Source organism: Dermacentor albipictus, chromosome 1, assembly GCF_038994185.2.
Source record: "Dermacentor albipictus isolate Rhodes 1998 colony chromosome 1, USDA_Dalb.pri_finalv2, whole genome shotgun sequence".
In the NCBI taxonomy this organism is placed as follows: Eukaryota; Metazoa; Arthropoda; class Arachnida; order Ixodida; family Ixodidae; genus Dermacentor; species Dermacentor albipictus.
Window position 1 is genome coordinate 151,889,662 of NC_091821.1, and position 22,889 is coordinate 151,912,550.

Consider the following 22,889-nt stretch of genomic DNA (forward strand, 5'->3'; position numbering starts at 1 on the left):
AGTCTGGCACCGAGTAACGAGCGGCGTTCAGCAGCTCCCCATTACGAATTGAAGAGCCGCCAAACAAACTGTAAAAAAAAACATTGCATGATCGCATCATCTTCCTCCGAACTGTGCGGTCACGTAGTCATCGTTAGAGTTGACTCGCGTTTCCTTTACATAATTGCTCTGCCAGTTTCACGGGCACGCATCGTTTAAGAGGAACGTATAACGCTTATCCGCGGAAAGATCTACTCCGTATCCCGTATCGGCCGCTCACATTTTCCGCTCTCCCTCGTTCTCCAACATTGTGTTTCCGCGGCGCTCTCGCAGCGCCGGGTCCCGGGCGCGACGACTATTGTGGCAGCAGGCGCGGCACGAAACGACGCTGCGACGCAATCTATAAAGTGACGGGGCGCGGATGGGCGGCGGCCAGCGCCGGGAACGTGACCACGAGTACGCTCCGCCGACTGGCTCGAACGAACAAGCGCAATTTAGTTGTTCCACCCCGTCGTTACAGCGGAAACAAGAAACGCGAGTGAAGGGAGGATACCAGGAAGCGAGCCGGCCCTGCTCGCTGAAAACAAACAGCCGTCCTAATTGGAGCCTCATCGAGACCGTCGCTGCAGCCGCTGAAAAGTTTTCATTAAGCACCGAGCCTCCCGAATTTGGGACAGCCGCGTAACTGAACGCAAGTTTTCCCCAGCACTTATAAAGAACGCCGGGTGGCAAATAGGGCGAGAGCCTTTAATGAATACGGCGGAATCAAGCGACCAAGGCGCGAAGGTTGAGTTGGGCTCTTCGAAACCATTGTCAAGTTTATACGCCCGCGTGCAACGATCTATATATAGGTCGCCACGGCAAACGAGGAAACGCACGCCAACGAGGCGCCAGCAGACAGTGGACAGAAATTGAGCGTTAATCTCGCCAGCGTAGGTTGACGAAGCGAGGTCATTAAGCCGGCTGAGTAAAAGAGTGTGCAGGGGAGGAGCTGCCTACCAGGACTAATGCACACAGCTTACAGTCAACTTTGCTCAAGGAGGAAGCCAGTGAGCGGGAAAGGTGACGACGTACTTGGCATGAAATGAGCTTCACGCAGCGTTTTAACAGCTCATCTAGAGATTATTTACACTAAGCCATCTTACTCCAATTGTGATTCGCTACTGCGCTCGCTGTTCTGACTTTCATTACTTTCGTTTCTTTACTCTTGTCTCCCTTTAAGCACGTGTCCGCTTTTACTTTTTTTTTGTCCAGCATTGCGAACAGAGCTGGATTTACATCTCTCACAGACAGACCTATGAAATCGCATACTGAATTCAAATGATTCACGCTGACTTTATTGTCGTATAACGCATTATTCTGTCAACACATGAAGAACGCTTCACCGAAACGCAAAGGATAAGAAACAAGTCTAGACGCGTGAAGGATGACCGAGGGGAGAAAGCGCGCGCCAGTTTCTTCCATTGGTTCCATTTCTTTTTTGTATGTGCTAATGAAAAAAGCATTTACGCTTAAGGAATTAAATCAAGAGGTTTTAATTACTTTTGGAACACATTGATGTCCGTTGAAGAATTCTTTTTCAATGCTATATCTGAAGAAATCAGATAAAACTGATGCAATACCGAAATGCGTGAATCATCTTCCTGTCTTTTTTTCCCCCGTTTCTGAACACGAAACAAGGTCAGTGATACCTAGGCAGTATTTCCGCGTTTTAAATGTATAACCAAGCTTTGGTTAAGCAAAGTGAACCGAGTCCACCGTTTACACAATCTCCGACGTTAATATAGTTTGTTTATACTGAGTCATTCTAATGTTCATGTCACCACATTACGGACGACAATGTCGTAGTGCGGCTTTCTGCGGAAGCTTAGCAGATCAACAGGTTAAACTGTTGTTACCGAGTTTAATTAGCGCTTGTGTTCCTTGTCTGCCTTGCTAGCTGCGCCACTGTTATAAACGTATATGTTACCTTAATCCCAAGTCCATATTTCATAGAAGCGCTTACCATACGTGTCGACGACCCTGAAATCAGTATTATCGTGTAGTCCAGACGGCATTCGCAGCGTCTTTTCCTGCAATTATATGCAGGTCCAGTCGCCCAGTTATTCCGTCATTCGTCGACCTACTTATTCATTGGGCAGTGCTCGGAATTACCGCTGTCTTTAATATCACCGATGTAGTAAATGATGATTAAAGAATACACAAATGAAAGAAAGAGAACCTTGTCAGGTGCTACGTAATTAATCAATTACATAACATTATCCGGCAGTACACTCTGAAGCTAAAACTTGAATTTCTTGAAAATGTCAATGAATTATCATGCACATGCGTGATAACTCCGCTTGAACACTACTTCCAGAAAGGCATCTGCTAGTGCTGAGCCCTATGAATATGATTCATGTTATTCGTTCATTTGTGCTCTCGATACTCAACTTCTTGAAAGAAATTGGGAAAGTTACAGGCACTAAGCTGCATTGTGAAATTTGCATCAAGATTTCCACGCATATATTTTGAACTAATGATGAAATATGGTCATATCGAATTAGAAACGGACATTCTTTCTGGCGCAGACACCGCTGTAATGACAACTTCTTCTTTGTGAATTTGCTCCCGGACTATAGGCAGTGCTTGTATTTTGCGATATCACTCATTCGCCATAATTATGCCGTAATGATAAATTGTTAATTTTATTACGTGCACTCATTCCCAGGCACGATTTGATTACCCGAAAGTCGTTGCATCACGCTCTCATTGTCCTTATCGCGAAAAAGGGCCAAAATAAAAAAAAAGTACCGGGTCAGGGCAGAACGGAACAAGGCATTGTCTCGGACAGTAAAATCGATTCGTATGCATCGAGACTCGGGTTACAGCAAAAGTGGCTCCTTCGTTGCTATGCAAGATATCCATAGCTCCGTCGACAATGGAGAGACGACACCTTTGTGTTTCGGTCCGCTTTGCGTTATCATAAACCAGCATCTGCAAGGCATAAATTTTTCGGAACGCATGGTTTCCTTTATTGTTGGCAGTACGTGAGGGCTGCAGTTTAGTCGGTGTATTGCGCGTTTTTTTTCTTCTTTTTTTTGATCAAGCCGTTTATGCGTAGCCCAAGTTTACATGCAGATATAGATGCTAGCAGAACTGTAGCAGGAGGACGGTATTTGAAGTGTGCGGGCTTCGGAACGAGCCCCGCACACCGAACACAAGTTCGATGTGCAGGGCCGAAAAGCGGAGTGTGCGCAGATGGGTGCGTGGGTCACTCGATTTCGGCCCGAGTCGATGGGGCCGACGAGCTGATCGGAGCGGGACAGCACGTAATCGAGCCCTCGCAGGGTACTGCAGATCGAGCGCCAGGCCACATTTCACGTTTTATTTTCAAGTTTATTCTCTTTTTCAATTTCATATACAGCATCCAAACATACATCGCCACATCAGAAGGGGGGCTAAAGGCTGTGTATGCCTGACAAGGCCTGCCCTCCTGGTGGTGACAAACAGTGCATTTGAGACTACTAGAACCTTTCTTCATGGTAGCATTAAAATCGCAGAAAACAGGACAATCCACAATTCTGTACAGTATATAAATCTTTCGAGATAATAATTTGTGAAATTACAGCTGTGAAAAGAAACAAAAAAGAGAGCTCACAAACATCAATATATAAGTAAACCACCGTAATCTGTAAATGTTTTAAATAATCTGCCACACGTTAAGACTACAGTAGGTCGAAGTTGTGTGTTATGACCTAAGTAATAGATCTATGACTCTTTTTTTGTAAAGTATTTTGCTTGGCAACTCGTCTATTAGCGTTTCGATCTCTTTGTTGTCATTCAAGAACGTTATATTGATGTGTTATAAATTCCAGGCCCAGGCCTAGGTCACGCAGCACTTGTCTGCCCGTTCTTGTTTCTGATAGCCGCGCGAGCTGAGCGGTCCTCTGCGCCTCGGCGATTTCCTCCAGGGTGTTATGCACTCCCAAGGCCAGGAACTTGTCGGTGCTTGTGCAGTCGAGAAGTCCGAGTGCAGCCTTGTACGCTTTGCGTATGAGCGCATTGATCTTATTGCGTTCGCACTGCCTCCAGTTGTGGAAAGCAGCAACATATCTAATGTGGCTTATAGCGAAGGATTCCACTAGCCGGGTGAGGCTTTCTTCCTTCATGCCTGCTGTTTTGTGCGACACCCTCTTAATGAGGCGGATGGCCGTGGTGACTTTGGCCGCCAGACGGTTGACCGTCTCGCCGTTGACTCGTTTGCGCTCAATCAGCATCCCCAGCACTCGGATCTTCTCGACAGCCGGGATCATGTGACCACCGCTCGTCTTGATCTTTATTGTGTCTTGCTCTCTCGCAGGCTCGTTGCCTTTCGTCTTCCTAGCTGTCCTTTTCGGAGGAATCACCAACAGCTCAGACTTGCTTGGGGAGCAGACGAGCCCAGACCCGTCCAGCTGCTCGTCGATAGCGTCAACCGCCTCTTGCAATGTATTCTCGATGTGTCCGTCGCTTCCTCCTGGGACCCAGAGCGTTATGTCGTCGGCATAGATGGTGTGTCGGACCCGCGCAACTCGTGAGAGGCGCTCGGCCACCCCTATCATTACAAGGTTGAAAAGCAATAGCGAGATGACTGAGCCCTGGGGGGTCCCGACACTGCCGAGCTTCTTCTTTTGGAGCCGCAGGTCACCGGCGATGATTTCAGTAGTCCGCTCCGTCAAAAAATCCTTGATGTACACATAAGTTCTCTTGCCCATGTTTAGCCGTGACACTGACACCTGGGCCAGAATCGCAGAGTGTCTTACTTTGTCATTAGCACTCTGCAGGTCCAAACCCAAGATGGCTCGCTTGTCTTTCGTGTTGGTAGTGTCATCGAGGATGTCATTTTTCAGTTGTATCATGGCGTCCTGACTTCCGAGCTTGTTTCGGAACCCGATGATGGTGTTTAGGTAGAGCCCCGAATCTTCCAGGTACCTTTGCCACCTGTTCATGAGTACATGCTCCAACGCTTTGCCCACACAGGACGTAAGCGAGATCGGCCGGAGGTTCTCAATGTTGGGTGGCTTGCCCGGCTTGGGAATCAAGATGGTCTTGGCTGCTTTCCACTGCCGAGGTAATGATCCGGCTCGCCAGCAAGTGTTGAAGTATGCCGTGAGGTTCTCTATCGCCACTTCGTTAAGATTTTTCAGCGCTCTGTTCGTAACGCGGTCGAGACCAGCGGCGGAGTTGCTGTTGAGATCGTGCAGGGCAACCCTTACTTCCCATACTTCAATGTCTCGATCTAGCCACTCGTTTGCTTCGCCTAGGTAGTCCGGGTGCGTCTCTGTGGGAGTGACCGGGAGGTACTTGTCGTCGAGGCGTTTCTTCACTTCGTCTTCCCCGTGCTCGGTCAGCACCCTGTGGATGATCTTGGCCAAGTTGTGGTGCTGGTGAGACTTGGTCGTGGTCGCATCCAAAAGATGCCTCAGCATACTCCACGTCTTGCCGCAGTGCATCTGGCCATCCGCTGCGTTACAAACCTCATTCCATTGCTGTGTGCATAGCACTCGGCTGTGGGACTCCATCTCGCGATTGAGTTCGGCGACCTTCTTGCGTAGCTTTCTGTTTGTCCTCTGCGTCTTCCACCTTGACAGGATGGACTGCTTGGCTTCGACGAGGTGGGCGAGGCGGCTGTCGACCCTGTGGACACGCTCGTCCGTCTCGACTTCCTTGGTGGCCTTTTCTACCTTGTTTACAATCTCGGTGGACCGCTTCTCAATGTCCGTAATTTCGGTTTGCTCCTCGGGTAACAATCCTCGAAACACGTCCCAGTGAGTAAATCTATGTTTCCCAAGGCTTCTGCCAACTTCGTCGGTACCACCGAGCGGGACAGCGACCTCCACAATGTAATGATCACTTCCCAATTCGTGGCCCGTGTTGCGCCATTCGAAGTCCGCCATACCACCGCCATTACTCCTGACGAAAGTGAGATCGGGCGTTGTGTCTCGGGTGATCGAGTTGCCGATTCTTGTAGGGTATGCTGGGTCGGTAATTAAATTTAGTCCCAAGTCGGTAGCATCTTGCATTAGATCCCTGCCCTTTGCCAATGTTTTGGGGTAACGCCAGGCTTGATTCGGCGCGTTGAAGTCCCCGCAGATTACCAGCCTGTTGTCGGGCCCCACGACGTTGCACGCTTTGTGTAACAGTGCTTTGAATTTCTGCTTTCCGTGTGAAGGGCTACTGTACACGTTTACCAGAAAAGAGCTTTCCTTCTGCTTTTTCCCGGTAACCACCTCTACCATGGTGTGCTCGATTGGGCTTTTGCTCAATAACTCGTGCTCGACGTACGTGATGCCTTTTCTCACCAAGGTGCAAACTCCCCTGCCGCTACTGCCGGCCGCGGTCCGGAAGCTTGGTGGGCTGGCGTGGGACCGGTAACCTGAGAGCTTTACTTCCTCAATGAGGGTCTCTTGCAAGATGATAATATCTGGCTTTCTTGATACTTGTTCTAAGTGTTGCTGAAGTGCAGCCTTTTTCCCAGCAAAACCGTTGCAATTCCAATGCCAGACCAGGAGGCCTTTCACTGCTGTTGTGGTTGCGGTGGTTGATGTCCTATCCATGTTTGCTGAAAGTTAGCCATTTGCGTTGCCAAATTCTGTACTGTCGTCGTTAATTGCTGCCACGTCTGTTCAATTGCTATGAAACGGTCGGTAATTGTCTTGCACAGGTGCGTTTTTTTTTCTTTTAATGTCAATTACAATATCGATCTATCCCCGTTTGCTCTCTGATCCACACCACTCTCTTCCTGTCTCTTAACGTTACGCCTAGCATTCTTCCTTACATCACTCCTTGAGCGGTCCTTACTTGTTTTCGAGCTTCTTTGTAAGTCTCCAAGTTTCTGCCCCATATGCTAGCACCGGTAGAATGCATTGATTGTACACCTTTCATTTCAATGATATTGGTAAGCTTCTAGTCAGGATCTGACAATGTCTGCCGTATGCGCTCCAACCCATTTTTATTCTTCTGTAACTTTCCTTCTCATGATCAGGGTTCCTTGTGATCTAGTCAGGATCTGACAATGTCTGCCGTATGCGCTCCAACCCATTTTTATTCTTCTGTAACTTTCCTTCTCATGATCAGGGTTCCTTGTTATTAATTGACCTAGGTAAACGTACTCCTTCACAGACTCTGGAGGCTGATTGGCAATCCTGAACTCTTGTTCCCTTGCCCGGATATTGATCATTATCTTTGTTTTCTGCATAATAAACTTCAACCCCACTCTTGCACTCTCTCTGTTAAGGTATTCAGTGATTTGTTGTAACTTGTCTCCAGTGTTGCCGAACAGGACAATGTCATCTGCAAATCGAAAATTGCTGGGATATTCGCCGTTGATCGTTACTCCTAAGCCTTCCCAGTTTAATAGCTTGAATACTTCTTCCAAGCATGCGGTAGGTGGTTGTAAGCGACGCCCAGTCACAAGCGACACTGTAAAGTTGATAAATATAGTGGTAAATACATAATCTGTCAGCCCTGTATTAGCCGAATCGTTCACAATTATCGTGTCCCAACAGGCCCAAGTATGCACTATTATAACTGGTTGATTTTCCCGCTGAAGCATTATTGTATTTGTACGAAGACGTCTAATAATACAATTTTCGAAGCAGTGTTTATTACTCAGAAGACTTGCGTCAAAAACGTTTATTGCCTTAAAGAACAGCTACTAAGAAGGGGCATTATATATGAAGGGCCGAAGATTCATTCGTGGTACATCGAGAATAAAGTTTTATACTACATAATGAGAAAAGTTCAGGTGCGCTCTGTAGTCGCTGAATATAACCTTTTCGGAGCGAAAAAGCGTTACGACTTGAAGAAAAGACTGAAACACAGTTCTGCCGACCAGTGAAGTTTACCACCTTTGTACTCATTGAATGTAGAGTAAAATTATTAAGAAGTTGTTTCTCTTAAACTGTGTAGAGAACAAAATATTCTGCAAGTTTAGAGGCAACGACACGCGAGAGCCAAAGAATGTCGATTGTTCTAACATTGCAAATAAAAACTCCAAAAACTTCATTTTCTTTTCTTTTTCTTTGTTTCGTTGTCAGAAATAAACTCCCTGAATTGCCTTGCAGTGTCCTCCGAACATATAAACCTAAAAAGCTGAATCCTAATTACACGAAATATAAGAACTAACGAGTAAAATTTAACAAAGAAAGTATCCACGGTACTCAGCGGTATGCGCAGACGAGGTTGCCGAATCGCTTTCCTTCAGGCGCTGTTATCAATCTAATGACCCATAAACTCCTTCACGCGTCCTTGGAGAAACACAAGTCGTTCCAAAATTTTAAAAGAAACTAAGGAGCAAACGACTCTTGTTCGTTGCGTTCGTTCAGACTCACGTTTTATGACTTCACGGTTGCGGGAGCTTTCCATAGCGAAAACACCAGAAGCACAGAACAGATTTAAATATATTCAAGGCTTACCGTTCGAGTTTCGTGCTTGGCGCTGCGCTAATAAAAGCAAGAGCGCCTGAGTCGTGGGGATGGGCTAGATGCTATATGGAATAATAAAATTTGTCATGGTGCAATGCTGCAGTCATGCGTCGCACGCTTCGAGCTGGAGCGCATGACGTTGCTTGCACAATCATAGAGTGCCCTCCTAAAATGCGGTGAACCAGCAAACAGACGAGGCTGCTCTTCATATTAAAGCAAACAGCTTTCTTCGGCTGATCAAACGAGTTTTCTTTCCTTGAATGTAGCCGTTTTCGCGGGCCGATCCCGAAGGGAGCGCACTCTAACTCAACGTCTCAAAGCGCTAGTTGTCGCAAGAGAAGAATGCAAGAAAGTGGCACGTGACGCACGAATCGACATCTATAGCAAACATTTTACATACTATTCCAGGAGGAGAGAGAGAGAGATAGCAACGACAGGAAAAGCAAGGAGGTCAACCAAACAAGCGTCCGGTTTGCTAACCTACAGGAGGAATGAAAACAAGGGTGGGGGCAGTGAAACGTGCGCAGGCATTAACGAAGAAGAAGGAAAGACAGAATCCGCAGTAAGGGGGCTGTGGGACGAAGGGGAATACACAAAGGGTCAAAAATCGCGTCATGAAGAGTACTCTGTCTGTTCATTGTGTGCGGGCTTGTTACATGAAGCACGCGTGGGATTGTGGCTTAATGGTTAGAGCATTCGGCTGTTGTGCCTAAAGACACAGGTTGATTCCACCATTGTTCGCGCATTTCTCTGTAGCACTATAAGCGGACTTTATCAGCTCTGGACGTATATAACAGAAACCTCGGATCATGTAACGCGAACGCGTCGCAGTGCGCGCAAAATCGTAAGTTTGTAAGAGATTCGAGGTACAGAAAAGACATTAGGAAAGGAAATGGGTTTTTCATTTGTTTATTTATTCGATGCCCTGCAGGCCCATACGGTCATTACCTAGGCGTATTACAATAAATCAGCTATAGATACACTACGCATTCAAACAGATAATCCATCTTAGAAAAAGATCAGAAGTAGCAGTACATCAAATTCGTTTCTCGAATTCGTTCAGAAGTTTCTCGAATGTTATCGATATTACTATCCGTTGGCTCTTGTCACCAAAACTTTTGTAATCTGATTGTATGCGCGACGCGAATTGTGTGGTGCTTTCTGGAAGCCACGCGAGCACGAGCGATTAGGCAGGACACTTCATCCAGTCATGTATACTAGCCGACACGCTTGACCCGCTGTTCAGATTTTCGATGATCGCCGACTGTATTCGCCGGTATTGTGATTTGAATGTCACTCGCTTTTAGGGACGCAAGTTCCCCACATAAGGAGTTAATTTCGTCATTCAAAGTTTTGCTACTGACCGCCACTACAACGTGACAATGCAGTAGTTTCAAACGGGCAGCTCAGGCAGCTTCATCAAATATCTCTTCTTCTTTTTTTGAGATTTCCTGTTTATCTCTATCGTGGTGTAGATGTAGATCACAGACAGTGCTATCTTTTTCTTTCTTTTTATGAATGGAATCATAATGAAGTTTTTTTATATTTTTTATTTATGCGAAGGCTTTCCATATGTCATAATGTTTTATGTGTTATATTTGTGATGTAATTCCTATGTTGCGTATGAATTCAAGTATAGTACTTTGTGGTGTTTGTTGTCAAGCACGTAGCCGTCATAAATACACGTGGCACGGTAGCGGAGGCCGGCTAGGTGAAAAAATTTAAATCATGGGGTTTTACGTTCCAAAACCACGATCTGATTATGAGGCACGCCGTAGTGAGGAACTCCAGAAATTTGAACCCCCCGGGGTTCTTTAATGTGCACCTAAATCTAACTACATGGGTGTTTTCGCATTTTGCCCACATCAAAATGCGACCGCCGTGGCCGGTATTCGATCCGGCAACCTCGTGCTTTGCAGCCCAACACCATAGCCACTAAGCAATCACGACGTGGGCCGGACGTTGAAGGAGATGGGTTCCCGTTGTAAAAACTGTTCAAGTTTAGATCAAGTGGCAGGCATCTGCTTTTTTCATTGGAAGGGAATAGTTTGAGCACGTTTCTTCCAGTTGGAAATCCAGTACAGTTTAATAAGCGAGAAAATTTGCGGATTTGTTCAAATGCTAAAAAGCAAGGCTGTGGATGCCTTACTAATATGTCTTAATCGAACCTTTTACCGAACAGGTAACGTTACCAGGATCGTTCCCGTCCGAGAGCATGCAGCTGTGTGTTTCCATAACGACAGCTTCCTGTAGCAGGATGGCTTCGCTGTGATGGCAGACAAAAGCTTTCCATTAAAGCGAAAATGTTTAATTATCTGATACCACAGTCACGAAACTTTTCGTTCATAAGAGCTGTTTTCATGGGTCGTTTTTTTTTTCGATAATATATTATAATGTCCAACATAACCATTGACTGACACCTGCTGTTAACGCTTCCATAAAAAAAAAGAATTTTTCGAGCTCTTTATTTGCTGCAGGTTTTCCGAACATAACAATAAGCTTTTCCTGGGGGTGAATAGCGATGGGAGCTTTCGAAGAGGTCTGCAGTGCATCAACGTTCTTCCTGGATACTAACGTTCCCGCAGTTATTTGAACACGCTTTGAAGTCTGGAACACCCCCTCCCCACCCCCCACCTTTCAGCGCACTCGCGTTGGCATTGCTTACACTAACCACATTCCTTAACACACTATCTATGATCTCTATGATACCCGTGTTACACGTGAAACGAAATAGATTAAGACATCAGGCATACATTTTTGTACCCTTCACTTTATGTTCAATAAGGGAAACATCTAAGGAGTAGCCAGCGCCATAACTTGCGCGCCAACATCTCTTTATGTCATATCAATAAAAAAAGAAACATTGCACCATATTGAATATTTTGAAAAATCACCCTTTGCCCTTTCGCCCTGCACGACTGTACCCCAAGCATTGATTCCCTTAGGCTCTGAAGATGTTGTGTATATTCAGCTGAAGTAGTTTTAATCAGCTCGTACATGAATTCATAATATTAGCGCATATTACGCGTTTGTTTCCTCACTTTTTTGTTTTGTTCATATATGGACTTTTTTGTAGCTATTCAATGTGTTAGAGCCAGTCTGTGAAGGCTCTTCTTTTTCTGAAAAGTAAAATAGAAGTAGCCCAGAAGCGTGTTCCTTCTAACCACTCAGCTGGTGCAACTGTTAAAAGGACTTTCCTGGACAACAAATTGTGCCCAAAGTGGCAGAAAAAGAAACAGCGCCAGAGCGCAAAGTAAGCGAATAAAATACCAATTGTGCACCACTACTGAATGCACAAACGAACGCGCCTCAAACAACCACTGCGGAGTTTCTGAGTTCAATCGACGCCTCACTATCGCCGACCGTTGCCATGCACATAAGGAAGCTATTAACACTCCGTCTTTGCTTGCAGTTACTCCGCCTGCGGTGCTGTTGCCAGTTCCATAAATTTCTAGTTTAGGAACTTGTGCGCCCGGTAAATCCCCGCTAAATTTATCCTCGTACCGTCGAATCACTCTGGCCAGTTGTGTGGGGAAAAGAATGGAAATAATCGTTTGGCGCGTCAGAAATGGTACCTGCAAAATTGCAACGTGTACTGAGATGCTATGGCTGGCTTCAGGCATGGGCGCTCATCCATAGATAATGTTATCGATTTGGTCACGTTTTGTCACCGTCAAAGGCATCTGAAACAACTCACTGCGACATAGTTCCTTGACATAAAAGGCACCTACGACAATGTAGCACATTATGCTCTGATAAAGGCTCTGATTGAAGTCGGAATCGGTGGCCGCACTTTTCAGTGGCTATGCGGTTATTTGATCACCAGACATTTCTTCCTGATGTCCAAGGATGGCGCCACGACTCGCTACCAAAGATTACGTGGAGTACCGCAAGGTGGGGCGTAGAGCCCGTCACTATTTAATCTCGTGCTCGTTGACCTTGTCCGATGCTTGCCCAACACAGGTCAAGTATCAATCAATGCTGAAGACATCTGCATCTGGGCGTCAGCTGTAACCCGACTGCAGGTACGAGCAACGTTACAAAAGGCAGCTACGTTAACATCGTTGTAGTTGCGAAAGCAGTATTAAGAGCTGTATTCGGAGAAATGCTGCCGCGTTGCATTTAGTCGGAAGGCAATGAAGCCTTACTCTGTAAGTGTCAATGGGCAAGCTATTCCAAACACACGGAAACACTGCTTGTTAGGGGTAATTATCAACCGCGACCTATCATGGAACCCGCACGTTTCCTCACAGCACACCTCATCAAATTTATCGGCGGAAAGTCATCAGGAACGTCAGTGTGGTCAATGCTACAGCTTTATAATGTCTTGTTCCTCGGTTTCGCAAGATACAGCCTCCATGTGCTAGGCAATACCTGCAAAACAAACTTGCGTGCACTCCAGGGACTACAAGCTCAAGCCCTAAGGAAGTGTCTCGATTTTCCGAAGTGCGCGTCTACAGCGGCAACGATTGTCATATCGCGAGGTCATCCATATATCAATGTACATAGCCACTAACGCTCTAAGGGCGCACATTCGGCCCGTTGCCCGACTACCTTCTCCCCATCTTGCTTCTTTACCTGCAGAAAAGCCACACAAAACTTTCCGTAGAATAATTGCTGCCAATCGTACCTCCTTGCTATTGAACTACATGCCTGCAGTAAGACCATCCTCACCTTTATGGTGCCTGCACAGACCTGAACTACGCCTCACTATCCCAGAATTGACAAAGAAAGCTAACATATCGTCGTTTGTCTTGAAATAGGTCACATTAGGACTCTTACATAAGGTGCACAGTGGCGACGTACATGTTAGCAACAATGGCTGAGTCACACCTACAAGTTCATCTGCCGCGGAGGTTATTCTAGCAAGATCCGTCAAAATACAGCTAAAAAAGTCACATGTATCATCAACGACAGCTGCTGAACTGGAAGCCCTCCGTGCGGCTTTTAATTTCGTTCAGGAGGAACCACCCCATCCATGGTCAATCTTCTGTAAATCCAAGGCGGCCCTTGAGAGTTTTCTCTCAAACCTGCGTCAGGGATCACATGAGCAGCTCGTCACAGAGATCAGAAAGTCTGCCATCGAGTAGTTAACGAAGGGCACGATATAATATATCAGAGGTTGCCTGGTCACTGTGGCATACATCGCAATGATCAAGTGGACACAGCTGCCCGATCTGCCCATGACGGCGTCAGATGCGTTGCCTTTCCTCTTTCAAGAGACGACGCAGCGAGAAAAACTTTCCGCACTTGCGCGTGATTTGACATTAGCTAAATGAAATTCAATTGACTTCCCTAATGCGCGCTTTCATACCCTGGGCCCTCATTTACATATCTGTATTCCGTCCGACCTTCCACGACGTGACTGCGCCCTTCTAGTCCGTCTACGGCTTGGAGTAGCCTTTTCAAATGTGTAGTCCTTTCTGGTCGCAATGGCCAATAGCCCACTTTGTGACTTATGCGGGTGCAGTGAAACGATCGCGCACCTTCTTTGCTAGTACCCTCGTTTCTACTCGCAAAGAGCAGCTCTCCCAGTCTCGATATAGACAAACTGGACAAGCGCCCACTCACGGAAAACAACATTTGGAAACTGGCCTACACGAGCATCAGCCCGAGCCGCTATGAAGTCATTGCTGCGTTATTTAAGAGACACCGGACTGTGTGACAATGTGTGACAAATTGTGACTGTGCACTGAGCGACGTAGAAGGTAATAGTGGGGAGTTGACACTGTGTAACACTATGTAACGCCTTCGTAGACTGTATGACAGTACGCACAGAAACAGTTTTGTATTGTATACGGGCTCTTTAGAGAGCAGCTCTTAGGCGCCCGTTCCTGAGGCGAGAGTCGGCGGCAGCATAATCGAGCTAATGAGCACAGCGAAAGATGAAAGAGCGTACGCAGAGCGGATGATGAAAAACGCGAGCAGCGAACAGCGGAGACCAATGAGAGCTGCGCTTTCAGTGACGTGCGCGCGGGAAAGTGGCGTCATGCGGAGCCGTCTGATAGCTCGATGTGTGCTCGTATATGGTCTCAGCCGGACCACTCGTTTCGTACTATTGTCTGCTCGCGTAAGCTCTCGCTCGCGCTTGTTTGGTAACCTTGATTTGGTCTCGTTTGCACTTGTTTCGATTGCCAAGGCTTGCGATTGTTTTGTAATCTGATTGTATGCACGACGCGAATGGTGTAGTACTTTCTGGAAGCCACGCGGCACCAGCAATTACACTGGAACCTTCGACGAGTGATGTATAAAAGCCGACGAGCTTCACCCACAGATCGAATTTTCGTCGATCGCCGACTGTGCTACATGGCCCTTTCAAATTCTTTGCCTCAGTATATCGTGAAATGAAAACACGCATAGAGCTGCGCTCAATTTTTGCTTCAGGAAGTATCGTATTCGTTGGTAAATTGTTTTTTTTTCTTTTCGTATTCTTTTTCTCTCATCATTGCATCCCTTTCCCACTGCTCTGGTACAAGGTAGCTAACCGGAGATATTCTCTGGTTAACGTCCCTTTCTTTACTTTGCCTTTCTCTCTGTTCGATTTCATTTAATCAACATTCTCGCACCGTAGAACTTGCTGAAGCTAGACATACTCCGTAAGGATGTCGAAGCAGGGAAAGTTGGGCTAGTTGGTGAACGTCCGTAGTTGACAAAAAAGCAATAAACAGTGCTAAGGATGTCGCTGACGAGCAGCGTGACGATGTCACCCAGGTACGAAATATGTACGCATATACGCCGACACATGCACTCGCGCATACGCCGCAACACACGCGCACGAGCACACTGAGTATTTTAGAGCATTCCTTCGCAATGTATATTGCGTTTGGAAGCACCAATCACGGAGCACGTACTCGGAGCGTCTCACAGTCATTAGACAGTTTTAGTTAGACGTACGTAGAGGCTTTGCGTACGTAGAGCTTTTACGTGTCAGCAGTGCGCATGCGTAGAACGTAGCGGGCGCGCGCGCGTCTCACGGACGTACGTGAGATTAAATTCTTTGCGTGCGTTTCTTGAGCACGTAGACAGCTTCGCGCGGGAGTTCCGCAAGATTACGAACAAGCGATAGCGGGCCGCGCGCGCGCAGATGGCTCGCATCGAAACACGGCGACGTGATTGAATTGGCTACCGCCGTGTTCACATTTCCTGATAGATGAGGCTACGGGGTCCCTCTTGGCGTGCGTCGCGTACGTGTAGCTAAAAACGTTTCAGATGGCGTGCACGTAAGGTACGTAGGCTTTTCACGTTTGCGTACGTGAAGCCTCTACGAACGTGTAACTAAAGCTGTCTATTATTCGTGCTGTTAAGCCCAGGTTTGCAGCATCTTCTGCTATAGTCCTCTGAGCTAAAGCTTTGCTGATATTCTCTCACGCCCATGTGCTTTAAAAGGTGCTTCGATAAACAGTATTTTATAATGCTAGTGTGACCGCAACTTGTTTGTACTGCCGAACACGTCATCTATCTGGTTTAACGCAGGGCTAACATTGATTGAGATTTGTGAAAAGCTGCGCACCAAAATTTTGTAGCGATTCTAATATTCTTTCTGATGTATTTGTCAAGGTCTTGTAACTTCTATTTACGAAATATATCCCAAGCTAACGCCATTGTAAGCCCATTTCATCTGCTTGCTTCTGAGCTAAACATTACTCCCGGTCTTATTCGCAACAGAGATAACTCGGCCCAACTTGCCGCCTCTCAGCCTTTCGAGTGATACGTCCGTTACCGTGGAAACGAACCATTCGACGCATTAAATCGTATTGCTAACGGTTTCTGAAATGCGCAGAAATGTAGAATACCTTCTCCGCTCTCTTCGTGTCTTTTTCGCGCATATGTTCTTGCACCCCATTTTGCAGCGCCCCTTATCTTTTTCTGCTATAGCCCCGACGCCTGTCTACCCCTTACGCTTTGACTTTTTTCTGGACCAGCAGCTGAAAAATTTAAGCTATTTTACCGGTATTTGTGCAATTTTTATTCTACGCACCGCTTCTGCAGCTTTCCGCTCCAAGTCTCTCTGCCCGCACTCGATGTCCCTCGGCGCTCTTCGATTGCTTCCCTAATTTCGTTGCTCAAAGAGTTGTCTGTTCTTTCTTCTTACAAAGGCCGTATCCTCTACGTCGTCTATTTCTCTTTTCAGCGAGAAACCCGTCACGTTGGTGCTAGCCTCAGCCTCTTATGGATCGACGATTTACCACGTTGTAAAAGAAGAAATGCTCGCGGAGATCCTCTTAAGCTCTTCGTTCTTTAACTTTGAGTAAGAACACCATCGATACTTTCGCTTTTCGGGCCATTTATGAAAGGTTCTGAACATAGTGTAAAAATTAAGTCATTAACACGCTCCTAACGTATTTGAAATTTATGCACCCGAGTTTAAGCTGCGTTAGCAAGTCATCTGTTGTTCACATTACCGATTTCTATTGCAAATTAAAAGGTTTACATACTCTTCCAGGGCCTAAGATTGGTGTGTCAATCGCACAAAAACTGCTCATTCAGATCTTCATCACGTCATTGGTTTCAACGTTTATTGTCAGTCAAGGGGTCCTAAAATATCAATACATCTATACAGTTAGATACACGATTGGTTTTACTGCTCCGCTTAGCCATGTGGGCGCGTGCTATTACCTGCAGTGCGTCGCCGTTTTACTTACAGCGCTCAGTGCAAAAGATTGCCAAAATGTCACTCAGAGAGTTTAGACCACTTTCAGCCCTGTGAAATCGATTACTCCCGCTATTTACATATGCACCTCAAGATCATCGTGTGCCGTATAAAAAAAACGAAGAACAGTAAAGTTGATGCTTGCACGCGCGCGTTGTGTGTGTCTAGACAAATTTTGAATAATCTGATGCGCGAAACACAAACTTATTGGGCCAATACCACGACTTCGGGGTTCAGAAGCGACGCTTTTAGACGGCCTCCGTGCCTATAGCACGCATCAGCGCGCATCAGGCGCTGTCTGCAACGATAAGCTTTCCCACGATCCCGCCGCCGAAGCAGTCACGATGAACAAGTAGTCCACTGAATGCTTGAGTGACTCGGATGACGTTACGCTTCAGCGTGTGGAGATCAGCCGACCCGGAAAACACATCCAAGGAAGTATCACGATTACGGCGAGATGACTTATTGAATAAACATTTCTTGACCATGGGTATAACACCACGCCTTTTGGGGAAGATCGAGGCATGAGGGCGCTGGACTAAAACTGGATGGGGGTACCAGTCTCGTTTGCGTAGGCTAGCAGTAAGTTTAAAACTTCTCTATCATGGACGAAGAGACATGGTTGAGTTGAGCCAATTAAATTTGGCGGTGCCACACCAGTTTTAGATTTTTTTCACAAGCGCGATACTACTTGGCGCGCAGGTTTCATGACATGTGGCTAAACGAAACGCGAAAATGGAAAAGAAAAGCCGGAGCGCCAGCTGTACGGCCTACGGGAGACGCTCCTCGTTGGGGAAAAACGAGGGTAGCGCAAATGTAATTAAGTATAGATCAGAATTTGACACTTTAGAGCACCCATTTAAAGCAAGCGCACTAAATCTCGACCGTAGTCGTCAGCTGTCGGCACAGCTCGCTCTGGGTTGCCAATTTGATAACGCTGAAGCAGACTACAAAGCCAACGCGAAGGAACACTGGCTGCAAACATGCCATAAGAACAGGCTGAGCGTCGTCCCGGTTGTACTTTGGTTCTTACCACCAGTTTCTGTAGTCACCGGCTAAAGATCTAAATGCGCTGCAAAATCTGGTCTACAGATAATTTTCACGTGATGTCATGCTCACAGCTTTTTCAAAGCGCACCTCTTAGGCGCCCCTTCCTGTGTTCAGCGTCGGCGTCGTACCTCGGCGTAACCGAGTGAATGAGCACAGCGAAAGGTGAAACGGCCAACGCGGAGTGCAGCGAGATATTAAAGATGGCGAGCGAAGAGAGTGCGAGGAGGAAAGAAGAGGAAGCCATCTTTAAGCACCACCAGATGGCGCTCACATCCGTGTTTGTTTGCTTGAAATCAGGGATACAATCAGGACTCGATGGCAACCAAAGGTCAGTGGGATGCCTCGCATTGGGCACTCACGGGAAGACTACTAATGAAGCTGTGCAGGGTGATATGTGCTGGACAAGTTTTCAAGTGAGAGAAGCTCACAGTAAAATTGAGTATGAAGAACGGCTGAGGAATATGGAAGAAAGTAAAAGGGCTGGGAGAGTGTTCAGGTATTTGTACAGGAATAACATTGATTCACAGTAAAGGAAAGGAACTAGGAAGCTTAACAGCAACTATGCGGCCTGTGTGGCGAGCAACACAGCAACGAAGAGCGTCAAGCGGAAAGTCAGAGAGGCTGAAATAATATCATGGGTGGCGGCAATGGGAAAGAAACGTGCCATGAGTAACTGCTTAAGAAAAAAACGAAATCAGGAAAGAAATGATTTATGATAACTCAAAGGGAAGCTCATTACTTCTCGAAGCGAGATCAGGAAGCCTTGGAACACGTAGTTATAAAGTGAGATATAAGAATGAAGAAGGAGCATATGCTTGCTACGTTAAAGCTAGGGAAACGATGGAGCATGTTGTATGAGAATGTGAAGATATCAGCCCAGTGGTCCATTTAGGCACCATTGGCCTGCTTGAAGCCCTTGGGTTCAGCGAGAGCAGGAGGAAAGTAAACACGTCCGCAGTGGAAATTAGTAAGAGGCTCTTGGAAGAGTGGTACACTCTAAGAACAGTTTACACCCTTTGGCTTGCCCCTTCTGCCACACAAAAATAATCGTCATCTGCCTTGATGCGTTTCCTTTCTTTATCGCTGCGAGCCCGGAACTTTCCAGTAACGAACGGCACGCGCGTTATCAGCATAGAACAGTTTACACCCTTTGGAGTGCCTCTTCTGATAACGCGCGTGCCGTTCGTCACTGGAAAGTTCCGGGCTCGCAGCGATAAAGAAAGGAAACGCATCAAGGCAGATGACGATTATTTTTGTGTGGCAGAAGGGGCAAGCCAAAGGGTGTAAACTGTTCTTAGACTGTAGAAGAAAGGTAGGGAAACGACAAACAATAAAGGCGTACAAGAACAGAGTTCATAATAGGGGTTCAGAGACTTTAGTAATGGGAATTCTTCGTGTTTTTTCCCTATCTTTTTTTCTTTTTTAACATAGGCAGGACATTAGGCAATAAAATAAGAGCTTGGTGGCGCAACCTACCACCCCGTTCCAGAGGGAACATCCGTAACATCCATCCATTCATACATCCGCGGCAGCGTCGGCACCGGCCGTGCGGGGGAAAGACAAAAAGAACCAGCCTTCGCGATTAGCGTTTGCCGCAAATGTGTCCAGAAAGATTACGGGTGCGTAAGCTGCAGTTGCCGGAAAGCGGCAACTGTGTGACCAGTCTATATACAGCACCGCGCGTCGTGGCTCTGCCTATCTATGCGGTGATCGATTCGTTGCCTCAATACATCGCGAAATGAAAACACTATAGAGCTGGGCTGAAATTTCCCGTTAGAGAGTATCGTAATCGTCGGCGATTTTTTCACCGTGTTAGTAACCCAACGTGGTGGCCACGATGACGACAGATACTATCACGCGTACATTGTTTTACTTTTGACGCTGATTATCACCCGCCGTGGTTGCTCAGTGGCTATGGTGTTGGGCTGCTGAGCAGGAGGTCGCGGGATCGAATCCCGGCCACGGCGGCCGCATTTCGATGGGGGCGAAATGCGGAAACACCCATGTACTTAGATTTAGGTGCACGTTAAAGAACCACAGGTAGTCAAAATTTCCGGAGACCTCCACTACAGCGTGCCTCATAATCAGAAAATGGTTTTGGCACGTAAAACCCCATATTTTAATTTTTAACGGTGATTATCTTAGCGCGCAGCTCTTCGGCGTCCATTCCTGCGTTGAGCGTCGGCACGTTGAGGGCCCTCTCAGCGCCGCCACCGAGAGGGCCCTATCGTTCAGGATCAAAATCTGTGCCACAGTATATCGCGAGTTCAAAACACCTCAATTGTTGTGCTAAAAATTCGCATTAGTGATTATCGTAATCGTCGGTGAATTTTTTGACCGGCCTATCCCTGTTGCGAATACGTCGCTCGGCGCAAGACGCGCCTGTCACGTTGTCGTGCTGTCACGTTTCTTGCTTACGCAACTTCTTGATGGGCTTGCCCCAAGATGGTGGTCCCGATTACATCAATGCAAACCATCTATGTATGACTGAAAAGGTGGAGGACAAAACGAGAGCGGCTGATATCTAGCTCAAGTTAACGAACTGAGCATGTGTTGGTGGGCTAGTTGGTTAAGCATGATTACCAAGACGGCGCCGAATAAAACAACACACTAAAAAGGGGGACACGTGCTGTATCGTGCTGTCGCCTACGTGCTGTCTCGTGTCCCCCTTCTTCGTGCGTTTTATTCGGCGCCGTCTTTGTAATCAAGTTAAAGGAAAGAACTGTAGTCGGACAGGTCGTGTAATGAGCAAAGCGTATCAGTAGTCGTCTGTTAGAGTAACGGAGCGGGTACCAGATTGGTTAAGAGATCAAGGAAAACCCGAGTCGAAAGTGGAAGCCCGTTGCACGGGTTGGTAAGATAAAGACGTTCGGAGGCGTAGGATGTAGTCAGCTTCGGGGCACTTAAACAGCGCGTGGAGCGGCTCTCGTTTTACAGTGGACTTCGTAGAGCGTTAGCTATTGGTGCCAACTCCGGATACCGTATTGCAACACGTGCGAAACGCAGAAGTGCTCGCATTAAATGTTCACCGAACCAATCTCAACGAAATTCATCACATTCTAAAGCAAATATATAAATTCCACCGATTGCAAGAAGTAGTATTTCGTTTTTTTTTTACCCCTACAAATATTTTTACAAAATTGGCGAGAACCGGAAAACTTTGTTTAAAGTGGAAGCACAAAACTTACAATTGCGTAACTGTGCAACACAAAGAGATACCCCGTTTCGGTAAATGCTATCCGTTAGATCGTCTCAACCGTACAACTATGACGAATTGGCGTGCTGCTTAGCTGAAACTGTCGACGTGAATTTTGCAAAAGTTCTGTTCAAGAATTATCGACACAGTTCAAAGCGATGTATGGTATATCAATTTTGTCCGCTTTATACTTAGCAATAAATCCAGTTTACATAATCGTGGTGTCATTCTTAGTACCTTATTACAGTAATGTAAACGTTATGTCTCAGTTTGTTTGCCTCTTTAACAATTTATTTGAAGTAAGCTTACGACCTAAATAAAGAAGCTGCTGCCTACAATTGGAAGATTTTATCTTTTTCTTTCAAGTACTGTAATCTTCATCGAAATCGGAGCACTGCATGCCGAGAGAAACAATTTCTCCGCATCCATGCATTTAGATAAGAGCTCTCGAGGCAGGACTCCTGATTGGGGGAGGGGTATTACGAAATAATTGTGGAAACCTGCTGCTCTACCTGGAGTACAGAAATTTTTTTTTTGTATTCCATTCGCATAGAAATGCAGTCGGCTCAGCCGAGAATCAATGCCATGACCTATAGCTCTTAGCAACAGAGCAGCATAACCAGTCTGTTACCGCGGTGGTTAAATCGTGAATGTGCTTAGTTGTTCGCCACAACACTGACGGGCGCAACAACGTCGAAAATTTTTTTTCTGTTTCTTCAGTCCTGTTTCCCTTGAACTGATTTCTCACGTAACCGCCGCTCTTGATTACTGACATTGGCATTGATTTGCTAAGCACGAGGTCGCGGGATCAAATCCCGGCCGCAGCAGCCGCATTTCGATGGGGAGAAACACAAAGACCCCCGTGTACCGTGCATTGGGTGAACGTTAAAGAACCTCAGGTGGCCAAAATTAATCAGTAGCCCGCCATCAAGGCGTGCCTCATAATCAGAACGTGGTATTGGTACGTAAAGTACCTGAACTTAAAGTTTTCTTTAAGTTTCTGACGCGCACGCAATTCCGGTGAAGTTCCGCACCCACCTGACACGACGGAAACGCGCTTATACGTTGAGCCGTATACTTATAGGTACGCAGTGCGCTGTTGCCAGTCACCTGCATACAGAAAACCAATGAATCCACTAATTCCAAAACGAAAGACACCAAACCATTGGATACGTCAACCGTTGAACGGTCCCCTTGCACTGCGCGTACCCTGTTCCCCGTTTTGTGCTCCCGGTAACTGTACCCGTAGGACGTATCGCGAACCCTGTGCGGCCATACTGGGAGCTACACAATCTTTTTCTTTTTTTTTCCTTTCTGAGGGAGCCGTATCTCTCGGCCATCAACTTAGAGAGCAACGGGAGCACATAAGCAGTCATACAGGCTGGACGTGAGCTGCAGGAAATTGTGATCGAAGAGATCCCAGCGCCCCAAGGGAGTCGCGTCGCAAACCGCGGCCCCAGAGTGCACGTACCACGCAGTCTGCACGGGTTTTCGAAGCAGGCCGCCGACCACTTCCTCGTTACTTCCGGCTTGTCAAAGTTGCGACGCGTATACACGTGCACGTGCG

At 46.7% G+C, this 22,889-nt stretch overlaps 1 protein-coding gene across 1 annotated transcript in view; it reads right to left on the reverse strand.

Moving 5' to 3' along the window:
- Positions 1–22,889, reverse strand: part of LOC135903023 (synaptogenesis protein syg-2-like) — a 293,419-nt gene that overhangs the window by 196,897 nt on the left and 73,633 nt on the right. The window lies entirely within an intron of this gene.